Source organism: Magnolia sinica, chromosome 3 (assembly GCF_029962835.1).
Source record: "Magnolia sinica isolate HGM2019 chromosome 3, MsV1, whole genome shotgun sequence".
Taxonomy (NCBI): domain Eukaryota; kingdom Viridiplantae; phylum Streptophyta; class Magnoliopsida; order Magnoliales; family Magnoliaceae; genus Magnolia; species Magnolia sinica.
The window spans coordinates 4,038,087-4,056,610 of NC_080575.1; the positions used below are offsets into that span (position 1 = coordinate 4,038,087).

At 37.8% G+C, this 18,524-nt stretch overlaps 1 pseudogene; it reads left to right on the plus strand.

Moving 5' to 3' along the window:
• Positions 1-9,316: 9,316 nt before the first annotated feature.
• Positions 9,317-18,524, plus strand: part of LOC131241423 (aspartokinase 2, chloroplastic-like) — a 51,806-nt pseudogene continuing 42,598 nt past the window's right edge.

Genomic DNA, 18,524 nt, shown 5'->3' on the forward strand with positions numbered 1-18,524 from the left:
ATGCATATATTCAAAAGTAGATGATAGTTGTATCGTTATTATTTATCTGTATGTTGATGACATATTAATAATAAGTAACAAAATGAAATGTGTAACTGAAACAAAGAGGTTTCTATCTTCCGTATTTAAAATGAAGGATCCTAGACAAGTTGATACCATCCTAGGTATCAAAGTTAAAAAACATTATTGGGGTTATGCTTTGTGTCAATCCCATTATATTAAGAGATACTAAACAAGTTTAACCATCTAAATATAAAAGAAGCAGAGACCACATTTGATGCAAGTATCAAGGTAAAAGAAAATACTGGAAGAACAGTTGCACCATTTGAATATGCGAGTGCGATAGGGAGTCTTATGTATGCTACGCAATGCACTAGACCTGATATCGCATATGCTGTGAGTAAACTTAGTATGTTTACTAATAACCCCACTACTGAACACTAGAATGCAATCAATAAAGTCCTTGGTTACTTAAAAGCAACCAAAGACTTATGACTATTTTATTCAGAGTTTCCTGACGTATTGGAGGGATATACCGATACGAACTGGATATCGAGTGCAGGGGACAACAAGTCTAGTAAAGGGTAGATATTCACCCTAGGAGGTGCAACTGTATCTTGAGAATCCAAGAAAACAGACTTACATAACAGACTCGACTATGGAGTCTGAATTCATAGCCCTGGCTGCAACAGGCAAAGAGGCTGAATGGCTAAGGGTTCTTCTATTAGAAATCCTTTTTTTGTGTAAAGCCTATATCGACTGTATCACTACATTGTGATAGTGAAGCCACATTAGCTAGAGCCTATAGCGGCACTTGTAATGGTAAGTCTAAACATATCAGTCTTCGACATGATTATGTCAGACAATTAATTCGAGATGGAATCATTGCTATTTCCTATGTGAAATCAAGTAACAACCTGGCAGATCCTTTCACTAAACCTCTACCGAGAGAGGTAGTAAAGGTTACATCTAGAGGGATGGGGTTGAAACTCTTTAATCAAAGTTCCACCAGTAATGGTAACCCAACCTAAAGTCAGAAAATCTCTAATTTGGGGTTTAATGGGTAAGAACAAGTCACTGATACGTGGAAAGTTTTCAGTACTAAATTTTATAACCTCATCCATAATAGATAAGTGTTGAGTGTTACGACAGAGGGTTGAGTCTTAAAACTCTTAATGAAATCCAGTCTAAATGACAAGTGTCTTATAGTAATGGAGACATTAGATGGATTTCACCTATATAAACATAGAGATGGTATCGTCTCTCATGAGAGTTAGGAGTTTTCTCTCGGGATCGTTCGTGAATTAGGATAAGCACATGGCCATTAAATGTGCTGAGCAAGATTGTGAGAACTCTAACAAACACATAGCGAATATGTGTGTGATTTCTCCGACTCTGTTATTTAGGAATAACTGGTTCAACGCTGTGACTAGTAGTCATTTCGACAGAATTTTGAGATACTTACACTAGGGAACGATTAAAATCGAAAGATATCTTTCTGTATGCATATAAGTTGATTATTTTGACAGAATTGTTTAATCGAGAAAATATATTTTTTAAAAAATCAAGTGGGAGATTGTTACAAAAAATATTAATTTTTAATAAAATATATTTTAATAATAAAATAATATATTATATATTATTTTTTTATTAAAATATATATTATTAAGAATCAATATTTTATTAATATATTAAAATATATATCTCACAATAGTCAGCATGTAGTAGATTAATGGTCATGCACAACAGGAAAAAATGGCCATAAAATGGCTAGTTTTTCAACAGCCATAAATGGCTTAATGGAATTTATGTCTCTGGACCATAATCCCCTAGCCACCATAGCCTATAAAAGAAGGGTCTGGATGTGTTTCTAAACAATCTTTTAACCCACTCCAACAGACCCATACGAATTAAGACAGTTATCACTCCTCTCTTATACTCTAGTGATTTCAGCAAGACAGCAAGGGTTGAACCTTTGCTTGAAGAACAAACCAACGATGTAGTATATTACGGTTCAACTGAACCAGTGGCTGAAGAACTGACCAGTGCATCGATCTTCTAAAATCACATATTCTCTTTTCTTTTCTTTTTTGGAATTTTTTTCTATATTGTAATTCTACCAGATAGTGTGTATAAGAGTTCCATTTGGAGGACCTTCGTGTTTGCTGAACGCATACCCACACCAGGCTCGTCGTATCTTTGAAGCAATTTGCCTGTAACCTATCAGCATACTCAATCTATTTGAGTAGGGGCGAATAACGCTTTAAAGACAACGTTTCAGACATGCTTCAGCCTGTCCTTATTCAAGCTAATTTTATTTTTCAGTTTTCATATTATACAGAAATTATATTAATCAGTATAATTTTCAACAATCTTAAAGCGTTATTTGATGGAAGCCGACATTGTTTCATCCATCAAGTTGATGAATCAGGACTTGATACGTCTTAATTGGTTCGATGGAACCAAATTTATAAGATGACAAGATAAGCTGAAATTTCTCCTAATGGCGCTGAAGATCTATTACATATTAGATCTAAATCTACAAGCGCTATCTAAAGCATCCAACACAGACACACCTGAACAGGTGGCCGCCCGCACTCAACGAGCCGAAGATGAACTCTTGTGTCGAGGACACATTCTGAACGCGCTCTCCGATCGCCTGTACGATCTGTACCAACAGACGTCTTCAACAAAGGAGATCTGGCTCGCTTTGGAGTTCAAATACAAGGCTGAAGAAGAAGGTACCAACAAGTTTCTCATCGCCAGGTATTTTGATTTCAGCGTGATAGATAATAAATCATCGCTGCCCCAAAACAAAGAACTGCAGCTAATAGTAAACAAAATCAAAGTGATAAAGATTGATCTTCCCGAATCATTCCAAGTCGGGGCTATAATCACTAAATTGCCACCGATGTGGAAAGACTATAGAAAGAAGTTGTTGCATAAAACCAAGGACTACACACTGGAACAAATTCCAAAACACCTCAGGATTGAGGAAGAATCTCGTAACCGTGATAGAAAGAATGATAACAGGAATGCCTCGTCCAAGGTACATGCAGTAGAGAATACTAATAACAAACATCCCGAGAAAAATGATTCCCTGAAACCCAATAAAGGAAAATCAAGAAAAACACTCAAAAGAAGAACGAAAAGTTCAAAGGCTCGTGCCATGTCTGTAGGAAAACTGGGCACTATGCTTGAGTATGCCGCTATCGCAAATATAAAAAAGAAATAAGTGTAATAGAAGAAGGCGATATCATGGCTATGATCACTAAGGTGAATACCATCTAAGGTAAAGTTCCAGGTTGGTGGTATGATACTGCTGCTATAGTACATGTGTACTACTACAAATCAGCCTTTAAAACCTATGAGGAATTGACCGATGATCAAGAAGTCCAAATGGGTAATGAAGTTCGATTGAAGGTCGTCGGCAAAGGAACTGTCGAACTGATATTCACCTCTAGAAAAAAAGTGATTCTGACTAATGTATTGCACGTCTCAGACATGAGGCGAAACTTAGTTTTTGGAGATCTTTTGGGTAAACTAGGCATAAGGGTAGTGTACGAGTCAGGTAAATTGATTCTGTCAAAGAATGAGAATTTTGTCGGAAAGGGATATGCTTGTAACGGAATGATTAAGTTTTCTCTGAATAAAATTAGCACTTCTGTGTATATGGTTGAATCCGCTAGACTGTGACATGATAGATTAGCCCATATAGGGTATAGTACCTTGAAGTTCATGGCTAAAAATGGTTTAATCTCATACACAGATAATGAAACCGAAAAATGCGAAGTGTGTATACGATCCAAAATGACGAAGAAATCTTTTCCAAGTGTTGAAAAATAGGCTCAAGTTTTGGATCTTGTGCACAGTGATATCTGTGAGTTAAACGGCATTCTTACTCGTGGAAGTAAATGGTACTTCATAACCTTTATAGATGATTGCTCCAGGTATGTATATGTGTACCTATTAAAGAGCAAAGATGAAGCATTGAACATGTTTAAAATATGTAAAGTATAGGTAGAGAATCAGCTAAATAAGAAGATAAAAATTCTCTATAGCGATAGAGGAGGAGAATACTTCTCCAATGAATTCGGTAACTTCTGTGAAGAACATGGACTGATACATTAATGTACAGCGCCATACACACCTCAACAAAACGGACTAGCTGAAAGGAAGAATAAAACATTAGTAGAAATGGTCAACTCAATACTGATGAGAGCAAAGTTGCTACTAAATCTATGAGGTGATACACTGTTTGTAGCATGCTATATACTAAATAGAATTCCATATAAAAAATATAAAATATCTCCATATGAAACATGGAGAGGTAAAAAATCTAACTTAAGATATTTAAAAGTGTGGGGGTGTCTTGCATATTGCAGAACTCCTAATCTAAAAAGAACTAAGTTAGGACCAAAAGCTATTAAGTGCGCCTTCGTAGGGTATGCACAAAATAGTAAAGCTTATAGACTTATAGACTTATAGACATAGAGTCTAATACAGTAATAGAATCAAGAGACATTGAGTTCTTTGAGAGCTCAGTATCCTCAGAGTCAAAGGATAATGAAATCTATACTCCTAATAGAGAACCAGATAGCACAGCTCCACAGATAGTGGAAGCTCCTATTGAACCTCGTAGGAGTCAAAGGACAAAAATAGAGAAGAGTCTAGGAGATGACTACATAGACTCACAATGCATCATTTTTCATCTTGTAGAAGAAGACAGAAAATGTTATAAGAAAAATACCTATAGTGATGACTATAGAAGATGATCCTAAAATATATAAAGAGGTTGTATCCTCTAGAAACTTAGCTTTCTGGAAAGAAGCTATAAACGATGAAATGGAATCCATATTGTCAAATCAAACATGGGAACTAGTAAACTTACTTCCAGGTTCTATACCCATAGGTTGTAAGTGGGTATTTAGGAAGAAATATCACACTGATGGGACTATCCAAACCTTTAAAGCTCAACTAGTAGCTAAGAGCTTTAGATAAAAAGAAGGGATAAATTACTTTGATACATATTGTCCTGTAGCTAGGATAACATCCATTAGGATATTATTTGCGGTAGCTTCCATACATCATCTTCACATCCACCAAATGGATGTAAAGACCGCATTCCTAAATGGTGACCTCAATGAGGAGGTATATATGGAACAACTTGAAAGTTTCGTTTTACCAGGAAATGAAAACAGAGTATGTAGATTAGTCAAATCTTTATATGGATTAAAACAAGCACCGAAACAATGGCATGAGAAGTTTGATTCTAAAATACTATCTCATGGTTTCATGCAAATGTAGCTGACAAATGCATATATTCAAAAGTAGATGATAATTGTATCGTTATTATTTATCTGTATGTTGATGACATGTTAATAATAAATAACAAAATAGAAGGTGTAATTGAAACAAAGAGGTTTCTATCTTCCGTGTTTAAAATGAAGGATCCTAGACAAGTTGATACCATCCTAGGTATTAAAGTTAAAAAACATTATCAGGGTTATGCTTTGTGTCAATTTCATTATATTAAGAGATACTAAACAAGTTTAACCATCTAAATATAAAAGAAGCAGCGACCACATTTGATGCAAGTATTAAGGTAAAAGAAAAAACTAGAAGAACAGTTGCATAGTTAAAATATGCGAGTGTGATAGAGAGTCTTATGTATGCTATGTAATGCACTAGACTTGACATCGCATATGCTGTGAGTAAACTTAGTAGGTTTACTAGTAACCCCACTACTGAATAGTAGAATACAATCAGTAAAGTCCTTGGTTATTTAAAAGCAACCAAAGACTTATGATTATTTTATTTAAAGTTTCCTACCGTATTGGAAGAATATACCGATGCGAGGTGGATGTTGAGTGCAGGGGACAACAAGTCTATTAAGGGGTGAATATTCACCCTAGGAGGCGCAGCTATATCTTGGAGATCCAAGAAACAGACTTGCATAACGCACTCGACTATGAAATCTGAATTGATAACCATGGCTGCAACAGACAAAGAGGCTGAGTGGCTAAATGATCTTCTATTAGAAATCACTTTCTGTGTAAAGCCTATATCGGTTGTGTCACTACATTATGATAGTAAAGCCACATTAACTAGATCCTATAGCGGTACTTATAATGGTAAGTTTAGACATATCAATCTTCGACATGATTATGTAAGACAATTGATTCGAGATAGAATCATTGTTATTTCCTCTATGAAATCAAATAATAACCTGACAGATCCTTTCATTAAACCTCTACCGAGAGAGATAGTAAAGGCTACATCTAGAGAGATGAAGTTGAAACTCTTCAATCAAAGTTCCACCAGTGATGGTAACCCAACCTAAAGTCAGAAAATCTCTAATTTTTTGTTTAATGGGTAGGAACAAGTCACTGATATGTGAAAAATTTTCAGCACTAAATTTTATAACCCCATCCATAATAGATAAGTGCTGAGCGTTACGATAGAGGGTTGAGTATTAAAACTCTTAATGAAATTCAGTCTAAAGGACAAATGTCATATAGTAACGGAGACACTAGAAGGATTTCACATATATGAACATAGAGATGGTGCCGTCTCTCATGAGAGTTAGGAGTTTTCTCTCGGGATCGTTTACGAATTAGGATAAGCATATGACCATTAAATGTACTGAGCAAGATTGTGGGAACTCTAACAAACATAGCGAATATGTGTGTGGTTTATTTGATTATGTTATCTAGGAATAACTGGTTCAACGCTGCGGCTACCAGTCATTTTGACAGAGTTTTGAGATACTTATATTAGGGAATGATTAAAATCGAAAGATATATTTCTGTATGCATACAAGCTGATTTTTCTGGCAGAAATGTTTAATCGAGAAATTTTTTTTTTTAAAAAAAAATCAAGTGAGGGATTGTTGCAAAAAATATTGATTTTTAATAAAATATATTTTAATAATAAAATAATATATAATATATAAAAAGTTGTTTGGAAAAACACTGTTTTGTGGGTTTTTGGGAATAGTCCTACATTGGAAAAAGAGAAGAAGAAAAAATGGTTTATATGAGAATGGTAGAGTATTATAATATTTACCCACATGGTCCAAAGGAGAATAGACTTGCGTGTCCACCCATGCGCGCGCTCGGGCACGGGCTCGGTCTCGGTCTCGGACTCTGACTCAGGCTAATTTTATTTTTCGGTTTCCATATTATACAAAAATTATAGTAATCTGTATAATTTTCGACAGCTACTCCACCTGCCACCGGCCAGGTGGTTGGTGCTCTGTGCACCCCACCATGATGTACGTGTTTCATCCATGCTGTCCATATATTTTTCTATATATCGTTTTATAGTATGAGACCAAAAATGAGGTAATTTTATGGTATGTTTTGTCCATGCCGTCCATATATTCTTCCAAGAATATTCATCCATGTGGACAGCTGATGTAATTCTCTTCTGGACCGTCCATAGGTATGTGAAAACTCCAAATATCAAGATCTGTCAACCAGTTTTAGATTCACGGTGTCCATCCATAGTGAGCCACGGTGTGGACCGTGGATCAGCAATGTGCCCCATATGTCTGAATTAAAACATGTGCGTGTAAACAAGCTTATCATGTAACTCTCATCAAATAATCTTAGGGCCAATGTTTCTTCGGTAATCAACCTCTTTAGTTCATTTTATAGCCGATCATGCTAACCAGGATTGAGAGATTTTGTGGACAAGACGAGGACTTTTTTCAATTGAGTGTAAAGCAATTTTTTCTTGTATTAGCAACTGTTTATCTTTAACATCAATTAAGAAGTTAATATTACTACTATTGGTCTGGAATTTAGAATTCGGATACATGGTACACATGTGTGATTTGTAAGAGTCTTTATCAGCTTGAGATACCGCGGTCAAATGGTCCAGATTATGACCACCAGCCTATGCACCCAACTGTCAAGTTCGTTACCAGGTAATTTGGGCAGTTTGGGAATTTTTTTTCCAATGAGTCTGAGTTACCAGTAACTCGACCCGAAATTTGATCCATCGGATTCGTCCCTATTTGAAAGCTGACTCGAATCGGGTTGCCAAGTAAGGTATATATATATAAAAAAAACCTAATATCTCCTCTATCCTATCCCTTGCACGCCCCGATCCGAAAAAACCCAATCCTCCCGTCCGGCATCCATCGCCCATTACATTCCATCCGGCAGCAGCAGCAACCCTCCGGCCTCCTCCTCCTCCTCTCTCTCCCCACTCCCGTCATGCGACAGTCAGCAGCCGATCAGGCGTTCGGTCTGAGTTTTTTGTTTTAACATTTTTTATTATTAAAGGTAAAGAATAGACAGTGGACCATGACTCGGTCATGGATTCCGGTCCAATGAAAGTTATTCCGTTCCCAACTCCGAGCTTCACCCAAGCAGAAGCACTCGAATGCGGACTTGTCGTCCCCCTCCACCATCCTCTTCATCCCACGTAGCGTGGGATTTTACTGGACGCAGATTTCTTGACGGAGGTTTGCCCGGAAGTTTCCTGGGGAATGGATTCATAGAAGAATTTCTCTGTTTGGTTTGGGGCATTTTGGTCTTTTCAGTTTTAAAATGTTTTTAATTTTATGTGGCGGGGCTGCGAACGGGGAAGGAGCGAAAAAGTTGGAGCCGATGATGGCCTGTAAAAACAGTCCAGTAATCATCGCTACTTAACGAACCATGAAACTGGCTCTTCTTTTCAATCCCCCTCTTCGTTACACCCAGATCCATAGCTCTACTGGCAGATACCTCGTTTCAACACTTGAGGTCTTGGTATCGATCCCCAGTGGGGGTGGCTAACATGGAGTGTATGTACTGACGTGGATGTGTACTAACAAGCTAACCCAAAAAAGTAAAAAAAATAAAATGAAAATCCTCCTATTTGTTGTGAGTCTTTGAATTGCTTTTTCTCCATCGAATATACGTCCTTTTTGGACTCGACCAGATGCAGAGCGAGATGCCCAATTTTCTCCATCTTGATCCTACGTGGTGGGCCATTAGCTGTATTGCCTATGCCCCCTCCCTTCGGGAAGTTCCTGTAGTGGAAGCTACGTGGGCCCACCGCGATGTCCGCATGACATCCAACTTCGTCCATCAGTTACAGCTCCATAGCAAAAAAAAAAAGAAAAAAAAAGAAAAGAAAAAAAGCTCCGTAGCATGATACTCTGGCTGCGTCTGGAATCTATCTTTTTGCTTTTTGTTTTTTGTTTTTTTTTTTTTTTGGCCCTTTTAAGTTTTCATTGTCTTTACCCTAATTTTCTCCGTTATATCTTTTTTTTTTTTCTTCTCGTTTGTTTTTGCGAATTTTCTAGGGTTTTTAAAGGACGATGGAGGATGTTTGTATTGTGGAATTCGCTGGTGGTGCGTGAGATTGAGCAATTCAATGAAATTCCATTTGAATTGTAGCTGCTAGATTGAAGCATTTGTGTTCTTTAAAGATTTCTGTTAGAAGCAGAGAGGATTTTGAATTAAGCTCATTTATTGTATTTTGGACTCTGGGGAAACCTAGATTCCGTCTAGAGGATTTAGTCAAACAATAGATCTGCAAAAATATAGTAGGAAGAGAGTGTATTTCTAACATTTTTGGAATGACAACTTCACTGAGTTTCTGCAGCGGTGAAACTCCTTATGCTGGATTCGGAACGAGTTCCCCGTTGATTTCATCTTGCAGCATCTGTGGCTTCGCCTGCTGGATTTTTGTGTCAAAGAAGAGTTGTTGGTTGCACAAGTAGAGCCTTGAGAAGCAGTTGTGTGAGAGGAGCTACTTCTATGGGTGCGAAGTCCAAGACTGTGCAAAGTCCATATGGAAGTGTAGGGCAATTGAGCTGTGTCATGAAGTTTGATGCATCTTCAGTGGCATCAGCTAAAAGGATGAGGGAAGTTGCTGAACTTATTCTCAGTATTCCTGAAGAAAGACCTGTAATTGTTCTGTCGGCAATGGAGAAGACGGAAAATAGGCTGCGATTGGTATGCATGGACCCAGTTTTGCAGTTTATGTTGTTTTATTTTTCTTAATTATACTTTTGCATAGTTCGATGTTTATCTTAAGATTCAATGGCTGTCTTAGGCTGGGGAAAAGGCCGTCGATTGTGGTGCTTCTAATGTATCCAACATTAATGAGTTGAGATCTATTAAAGAACTGCATCTCAAGTAAGATCTCAATTATTATTCTTCTCTTACTGATCTTTAGTAATGTTCAAAAAAGTTGCCGATGGAATTGCACTCAGCAGAGTGAGCTTGGTTTGGCTGAAAACCTGTACCAGTCCCAACACTGAGTGAGCTTGGTTTGGCTGAAAACCCGTACCAGTCCCAACTCACACTGTTGTAGCTTTGTGTAGATTGGTTGATTGGTTGATTGACCCTGACAAGATTCAGCATTAACATCCATGGTCTGCATCTCTTCCTCATATGTATTGAAACAGACAGATGAGATTTGTTGATTTCCTTGCTCAGGATGATGTGATGTAATCATCACTTTGTATTGGGTCCTCTGCCTCTCAACCAACCTTGTAGCTTGTAACTTCATTTATTTTTCAATTAGTTTGTTGCTATAAAAGATGGCTTATTTTAATTTATGTTAAGCTGATATTTTCTGAATTTGGCCAATTTTTCATTAGCCTGGCAAAGTATTGGTATTTGAAAGACTGATTTTCCAAGGTGAGTGCTACTTTCTGTACACTGCTTGCTTGTGATCATGGTTGTTAGGGCTGTCAAAGGGCCATGCCTGGGGTTGGTTTAGGCCCACATTTGAACTGGTCAGGCCAGGCTTGTCTGCCTGCCACATTCGAAAACTATATTTTGCTTAGTCCAGGTCTAACCCTTTGATGTCCCTACAAAGTAACAGTTGCTTTTAGATCTTTTCTCATCGAAGTGTGAAATTTTGATTAGTCCTATTCTAATTCCTGTTTCTCATTGCTTTGCTTTCTATAGGACTGTCAATGAGCTTGGAGTGGATAGGTCTACCATTTCTCGTGAGGCTTTATTGTTTGTCTAGATCTAGTGTTTTCTATTAATCAAGTGAACCTGAAAGTGTATATACCAAATTTTTTTTTTTTAAAAAAATATTATTATTATTATTATTATTATTTTGGACGAAAGTTAGAGAACTTATCTGAATTTGGGGATTTAGGGATGAGGCAAATAAGCGACATGGTGAATTAGATTTGGTCTCTGATTATGGTGAATTTTTATTTATTTATTTATTTTTTCCCAGGCATAATGATCTTAGTTTGTCACTACTATTTCATCGTGGATTATGCCTTCCTATTGAAATGAAATGCTTCAACATTTTGGCCTTTCTGGGCATTTAGTTTCAGATAGGATGGATGCATTTAGTCTCTTTTTGTTTCTACTATAAGAGAGAATTTCACATGTTTTTAATCTTTCTAGACCGCTGTTAATGTTTCTTTTAATGAGAATGTCCCTCAACCATGGTGTGCCGTAAAGGCCGTTACGTGAAGGTAATGGTGGCAACCATTACACGTTACGGGGTCGTAACGGCCGTAACAGCTGTTACGGAAAAAAAAGACTAGTAACTGCTGTTAATGGCCCATTATGCTCCCTGTACAAGCCGTAATAGCCCCATAATGATCTGTTACGGGGCAGATATATGTTTTTTGGATTTTTTTTTTCAACATTATGGGGCAGCTATAGGCATTTCGAGTTTTTTTTTTTCTTTTCAAAACAAAAAGTGACTGTAACAGCCGTTACTGGAGCTATAACAACTGTCACGACCTGTATCGTAAAGGTAACAGTGGTGGCCATTATGGCCACCATTACCGTTACGGAATACCTTGCCCTCAAGTCATTGAGAAATAATGACCATGATCGCTAAAAAACGAAAAAAAAAAAAATAAAATCAGAAATATTCTGGCTAAAATAGGCCAAAACAGGCTGAACTTTCAGATAAAAACAAAGCATGGAGTTTCTATTCTTGATAACATGAATGGAACTTCACATATATTTTGAAATTGATAACTCAGGTCAATATGCAACTATTTAGGGATCGTGAAGTAAATGTTTCATTCATTTTTCCCCTTCCTCGATGATGACGAAAGTTTGTTAGAGAAAGTTAGGCCAGGGAACTGCATCAAAATTACTAGCAGCGGAATTTTGACCTGATCTCTCTAAGAGGATCTATTGACTCCCTATCTAGATTGACTGTCTGCTTTCCAGTGCCTCACAGAATGAATGAGAAATCTCTTAATGACTGTACACCTTTATGATAACTTCCATTCAATTCGCCATCCTTCATAGAGATCTGCTAGAACTGGTTTCTACAGCGCTGAAAAATCGCCCCTCCCCCAAGGTTGTAACACTGCGTGGCCTGGCCTGGCCTGTTGTTTGTTGGGCTTGGGTTAGACTCCCAGGGCCAGTGGTTCATGTCCAGTCTAGAGTTCGAGCTTGATAGTTAATCATGTTGAGTTCAGGTTGAGGCTCCTTGGCCGCGGTTGACCTATTCGAAATTTTGTAAAGGGACTGGATTGGGTTGTGCTTGATTTGGTCCATGGATAACTAGAAATGGCATATTGGATCCAAGCTATTTAGCTGAAAATTGGCTGTGCAATCCTAGGCACGACATGGGTCTGCTTAGTATTTATCAGGTCTGCCACGGTCCTAGGGAACATGGTTTGACTATGGATTTGTCCCCAGTCAGCGCTATTGGGCCAGGCTTGGGCTGACCCCAACTCGTCCTATTGATGCTTCTACAGAAGTATCCAAGAATGACTCAGTCACTCCTTCACATCTTAAAAATAGTTGGATCTCTGCCTTATTTGAATTAAGGGTCCGATTTGACTAAAAAACACCCATTTCACTCCAAAAAATGATTGTTTTCTTTTTCAGAGCAAGCAACCGAATTTATTTCATTCCACTCAAATTATTCCAAATAATACATCCTATAGTCTACAGACCTGGATCTGCTGAAGAACTCCCTTTGGAATCTAGTTGAATCATGTTGACTATGGGTGACGTTCACCTCGCATCCCCTTGCATCCCTTTGCATCAGCCTTTTTACTATTTTCAATGACTTCAATGTGCCCTTGTTTTCCCCACTTCAGGGAGCCTCTTAGGTTTCTAAGAAATCGTTCCTCGTCTTATAACTCATTCTATCCTCATTATCTCGAAAAAAAAATAATCTTGTAGCCACCCTCCAAATGGATGGAATGATCCAGCCAAGCAATGGTTCATAAAGGACCCTGACCTCTAGGATGGTTGAAATCTATTCCCCAAGCCTCCAACAAGTCTGAAAATGGCTTACTCTTTTTTTTTTTTTGGGTAGTTCATCCAGCAAAAATATGGGTTTACCTTAGTCCTGATTTAGTGGTCTCCGTACTTCTCACATTAGGTTCCCATAAGTAAAGCTGTGGTTTCTTCCACCTAATCACAATTTTGGAATTTCTGAAAAAAGTAAACATGGCAAAAGTTGTGATTAATTGGAAGAAATGCTGCTTTAGTGATGTGAATCTGAGATGAAGGATAGGGACCTATCATAATATGGATTAGCTTAATACCAAATTTGCAGGATCACCTATCCAAATGGGATTGAAAGCATTGACCAAGAAACTCAAAATGGTCAAAGAAAGCTGATCCATGCAGACCTAGTGAAAGGACAATGCTGAGTCATGGTACATTCATTCCACCACTCTTGCACATGATGCAACAATTGGTAACCCTTATTTTCTTGTTCTAGAGGAACTGTGGTTAAAACTTCATTAAGAATTGCAACCCAGTAATTTTGGCAACTCGTTCATTTAATATATCCATTTATTATCAATGACTATAAGAGAGACCTCAAACGGCCCAAAGCCCGTTACTTGGGGTTATATCATACTCCTCCGTTAAACTTAATTGTAGGTGGACCCCACAAAGATTATCCAATCCTACCCTCCTGCTACCCACTCTAGGACTGAAGACCTTCTGTAACTCCCTCAACAACTTAAGGTAACTATCAATTTGTTCATAACTCATGTGTCTCCTAAACCAAGGACTCCAAAAGCAGCCAACAACACCCCCATCTCCCGACGTGCACCTAATGCTTTTTTTTTTTTTCCTGTTTTCGCTCCTTCGCGTTTTAGCCTTCGGGCTTTTTATTAATATTTCAGCAATCTTTAATAATAATAAAAAGACTTAATGCTTTCAAATACATGCTTTGAGGATTCACGAAATCATCAAGAATCCTTCTAGAACATAATCCTAGAACCTGAAGGTCCCGAACCAACCCAACCTAGACCCAATGCCACTTTTGAAAGAAACCCTTTTAAATTCCCAATGGCCCTCCCACATCTTGATAGGACAATCATTGTCTCCCCAAGGCTTCCTTCTCCACGTAAGAGAAATCCATACCGAAAACTAATTACCCCCACACACAGTATCTCTTCCTCATAACCAGAACACGAAAGCTGTTTGTCATAGAGAGTTTGATTCATCATAGATGAAGAAATGATTTTGCCTAACTGTCCTTCTGGCAACATTCTTACATGCCAACCTTTGCCAGAGAAATTGTTTGATGATGCTATTTCTGCTTAACTATATGAAGTAGAGAAAGATTTGATGATGATAATGTGAAGAAGAGAGGAAAATATTGAGAGAGAAGAAGAAGAAAGAGAGTTTGGGAGAGATGTTGTGGGGGATCATCCAAAATATACGACAACTTGTCACGGGCTCCTAAAAATACTTTTACAGATTGTGCCCATTGAAGATAGTTGTCACCATTCAACTTAATGGAGGTAATCTGCAAGGGGTTAGATTTAAGAGACCCTATGCCAAGAGATGAGGGCCCTTTGTCAGCCATAGGAGAGTCCAAGAGAGATAAAGCTATGCCAAGAGAGCCCCTACGCCAAGTGAGATTGATTCAAACAACTCTATCTCACTCTATCCTTCAAGATAATAAGAGATAAACCTCAAAAAAATATCAATCATCCAAAAATACCATGAAATGTAGTAAAAAAAGCCCTAACTGAGTGAAAACGGCCCAGCCGCACGTTCGTTTGAGGTTAAAAACCTCTCAAACAATGATCTTAAGTAAAAAATCTACCATGGATAGCTTGGGAGGAAGATTTCGGTCCATCTTGAGCAAAGAAACTAAAGAAAAGCTTACCGATTTGAGGTAGATCGAAGAAAAACGGAAGATGGGGCCGATTTTCGAATTTCTCTATTTCGCTCAAAATATCATGAAAGGAGATCCAATAAATTCTGAAAAAATCATGACAAATCTTTTAAAATCAAGATCTATCAAACCCCTAAACTTTTAGCTTAAATAGAGTCCATGTGTCTGTACAACGTTGACGTCAGCCGTACGGCTGTTGATGTCAGCAAGGTGACGTGTCACCTCTCAATCTGTTGGATGCGGAATGCCTGGATCTATGCTTTGATACCAAGTAAAGAAAGATTTGATGATGATAATGTGAAGAAGAGAGGAAAATATTGAGAGAGAAGAAGAAGAAAGAGAGTTTGGGAGAGATGTTGTGTTAGGCTTACTTGCCCTAACACATAATATTTTATTATAATAAAGCATATAGTATACCGCAGGAGAAAAAGGAAGTGTGCACATGCACTTACACTAACCACCAAACCACACACACAATACATAGCACTCTATATATGACAATGTAAAAGAGGCATAATAGACCTGGATATTAGAGACAACCAAATTAATTAGAGTACACCCCAAAAGGGAAGGTATATGCTCTTCCAAGAAAATAGTGTTCTTTCTCCCATTTGTATGTTAATGTGGTATCATCATAAGCCTATTATAATGGGCTTAATGTAAAACTGCTTAAATTTATATGATTTTCAAAATTTGGATTTATGTTGTTATGGAGTTCATCATGGTGCAGACATATTTTGCTTGATTGAACTTATCACATCTTTGATTTCGATTCTCATTTTGGCCTCTATTTTTTGTTTCATTGATGTTGATGATTTTTACGAGGATGCCTAAATGATACGAAATAGTCTATTTTTTGATTTGTAATCATCACAGCATTGCTAGAGGAATTGGAGCAACTTCTAGAAGGGATTTCTTCAGTGAAGGAGATGACTCTGTGTACAATAGACTATTTAGTGTCATTTGGCATGTGCATGTCAAAAATCGTCGTTGACATGCGCACGCCAAATGATACTAAATAGTCTATTTTTTGTCTTGTAATCATCACAGCATTGCTAGAGGAATTGGAGCAACTTCTAGAAGGGATTTCTTCAGTGAAGGAGATGACTCCGTGTACAATAGACTATTTAGTATCATTTAGCGTGCGCATGTCAACGAGGATTTTTGTAGCATATTTGAACAAAATTGGTGCTAAAGCTTGCTAAGTATGTTGTTTCATGATCACTTGTTTTAGAGTGCCTCATATTCTGATGCAGGACATAATTTAATGTTAACATGCAACGTGAAGATTATGAAAGAGTCCATAAAGTAATTCAATTAACAAAGATGCTAACCTACTAAGTAATTAAGAGTAAACAATAGGAAATAAAATCTGATTTAACATAAATAACATGCCCGCATGCTAAGAAATCACATAATTCAATCAAAACTAGGACCGGTGGAAGGATAAAACTTCCAATTTAGCATAGACACGTTTCATACTCAATGAACATATTTGTTGGTTTTATGATTAGGGTTAGGAAAGGGAAAAATATGAAATCAGGGAAATTAGGGTTCATGGGAATTGGGGATTTTGGAATTAGGGTTTTTTAGAAATTGCGAAAAATAGGAAGTTGAAGATATAGGGTTTAGAAGGTTGTAATGGAAAGGAAAAGAGGAAGACAAGAGAAGAAGAAGAACACCTTTCGAAGAAGAGGGGAATGATGTAAGAAGAAGAATACCTTTCGAAGATGAGGAAGAGGAAGGATATACCTTTGGGAAATCCACCACCAAACAAGCTTCTACCCTTCCACAATTTAATTGTAAGGGATGGTTTTTTCAAAAAAAAAAAAATCCTAAAAAATAAAGAGGTTCCTTCACACAAGAGAGCTTCTCTCTCTCTTTTTTTTTTCTTTTCAAATCTCTACTAGGGCTGGAACTCCACCCCCCTATGCTTTTATAATAAAAAATTTGGAATTAAAATTCGGCATAATTATAACTATGCCACTCACTTAAGTAAAGTGGCCCATCGTCCAAAATAAGAAAACTAAAATGCCTATTATCAATCTTAATCATCAAATAACTCCTAAAAATATCAAAAAACATAAAGAAAGCAAGATTAGAATCCAAGGGGCCCAAATTTAAAAAAGCTGGTTGCCCGATGGCCTGATCTACAAGATCCAACGGTCAGATCGACACGAAATAGAAATACTATGACTAAAATTATCTCCTAAGTAGCTCACATGCATCATCCCAAAGTGGGGTCTTCTTTATGCACGTCCAATGAAAATGGCCTGGTGGGCCCCATCTGGAACTCGTCTCTCATCCACAAAGAAAGCTGTGCTGATGTGGGTGGTCGTCTCCATCTTTGGTACACCCAAGTGGGTCCTCTGATGTCCCCATCATTTCCCCTCGGTTGAGGAGATTTCGCCTCCGGCAAAATAAAGTTGCAGTGATGCTCGAGGAGATCCGGGTCTCGTCGATGAAGCTTTGACTCTGTGATCCACATATTGTCTGATTTTGGTCTACCCTTCCACTTGACAAGGTACTCCTGGTAACCGCCATGTCGTGTGAAAATCGCTTCTTCATGTAAGATATCCTCCATCTCCTCTCTTCTCATAGGTATGGATGGTGCGGATGGTAAATGTTGAGAAGAGGGGTCAGGTAATGGCCATGGGCTTTTGGACAGGTTAGGGGTATCATCATCAAAGTTCATGTGAGGGTTAGGGGAATGTCCATGAAACGGTACAAGATCTTCCACATTAAATGTGAAACCGATACCCATGTTAGGTGGAAGATCTATCAAGTAAGCATTTGAAGCCAGTCTTTTCAGGATTTTATATGGTCCAACGCTATGGGCTTGTAATTTTTTTATGGTTCTTTGTGGAAACCTTTTTGGACATATTTTAATCATGACTTCATCACCCATAACAAACTCTTTAAACCTATAGTGTGAGTCAACAATCTTTTTGTATATTTCATTACTTATATTGATTCTTTTTCTAATTTCCACATGCAAGTCATGCGTATGTTGTGTAGGATGCATATGCAAACTCTAAAGGGTTATGGAACACAGACATGGGTATGCAATCTATAGGGGTCCTAGGCTCATCTACTTGTCTTTCCAAATCATGTCCTCTTCAGGACTCATTTGATCGTGATGAAGGTTTGGTAGAGTCAATGTGTAAATTTCTCTCATGGGTATAAGCTCATCCGGTATGTCCTCTGGAATAACAACACTGGACTCCTCCAATATCGGACTCACCTCAGATGCTAACTCTACACTAACCTCGGGTGTAACCTCAAGTGGCATCTCCATAATAACCTTAGGTGTGACCTCACTTGCCAAGTGAGCATATAATATCAAATCAGTTTTAGTCTCTCTTTCAGACTCTTTGGCATTAACTATAAGAAGAGACTCAAGCTGGAGTTTCATCACATCTTTAGGA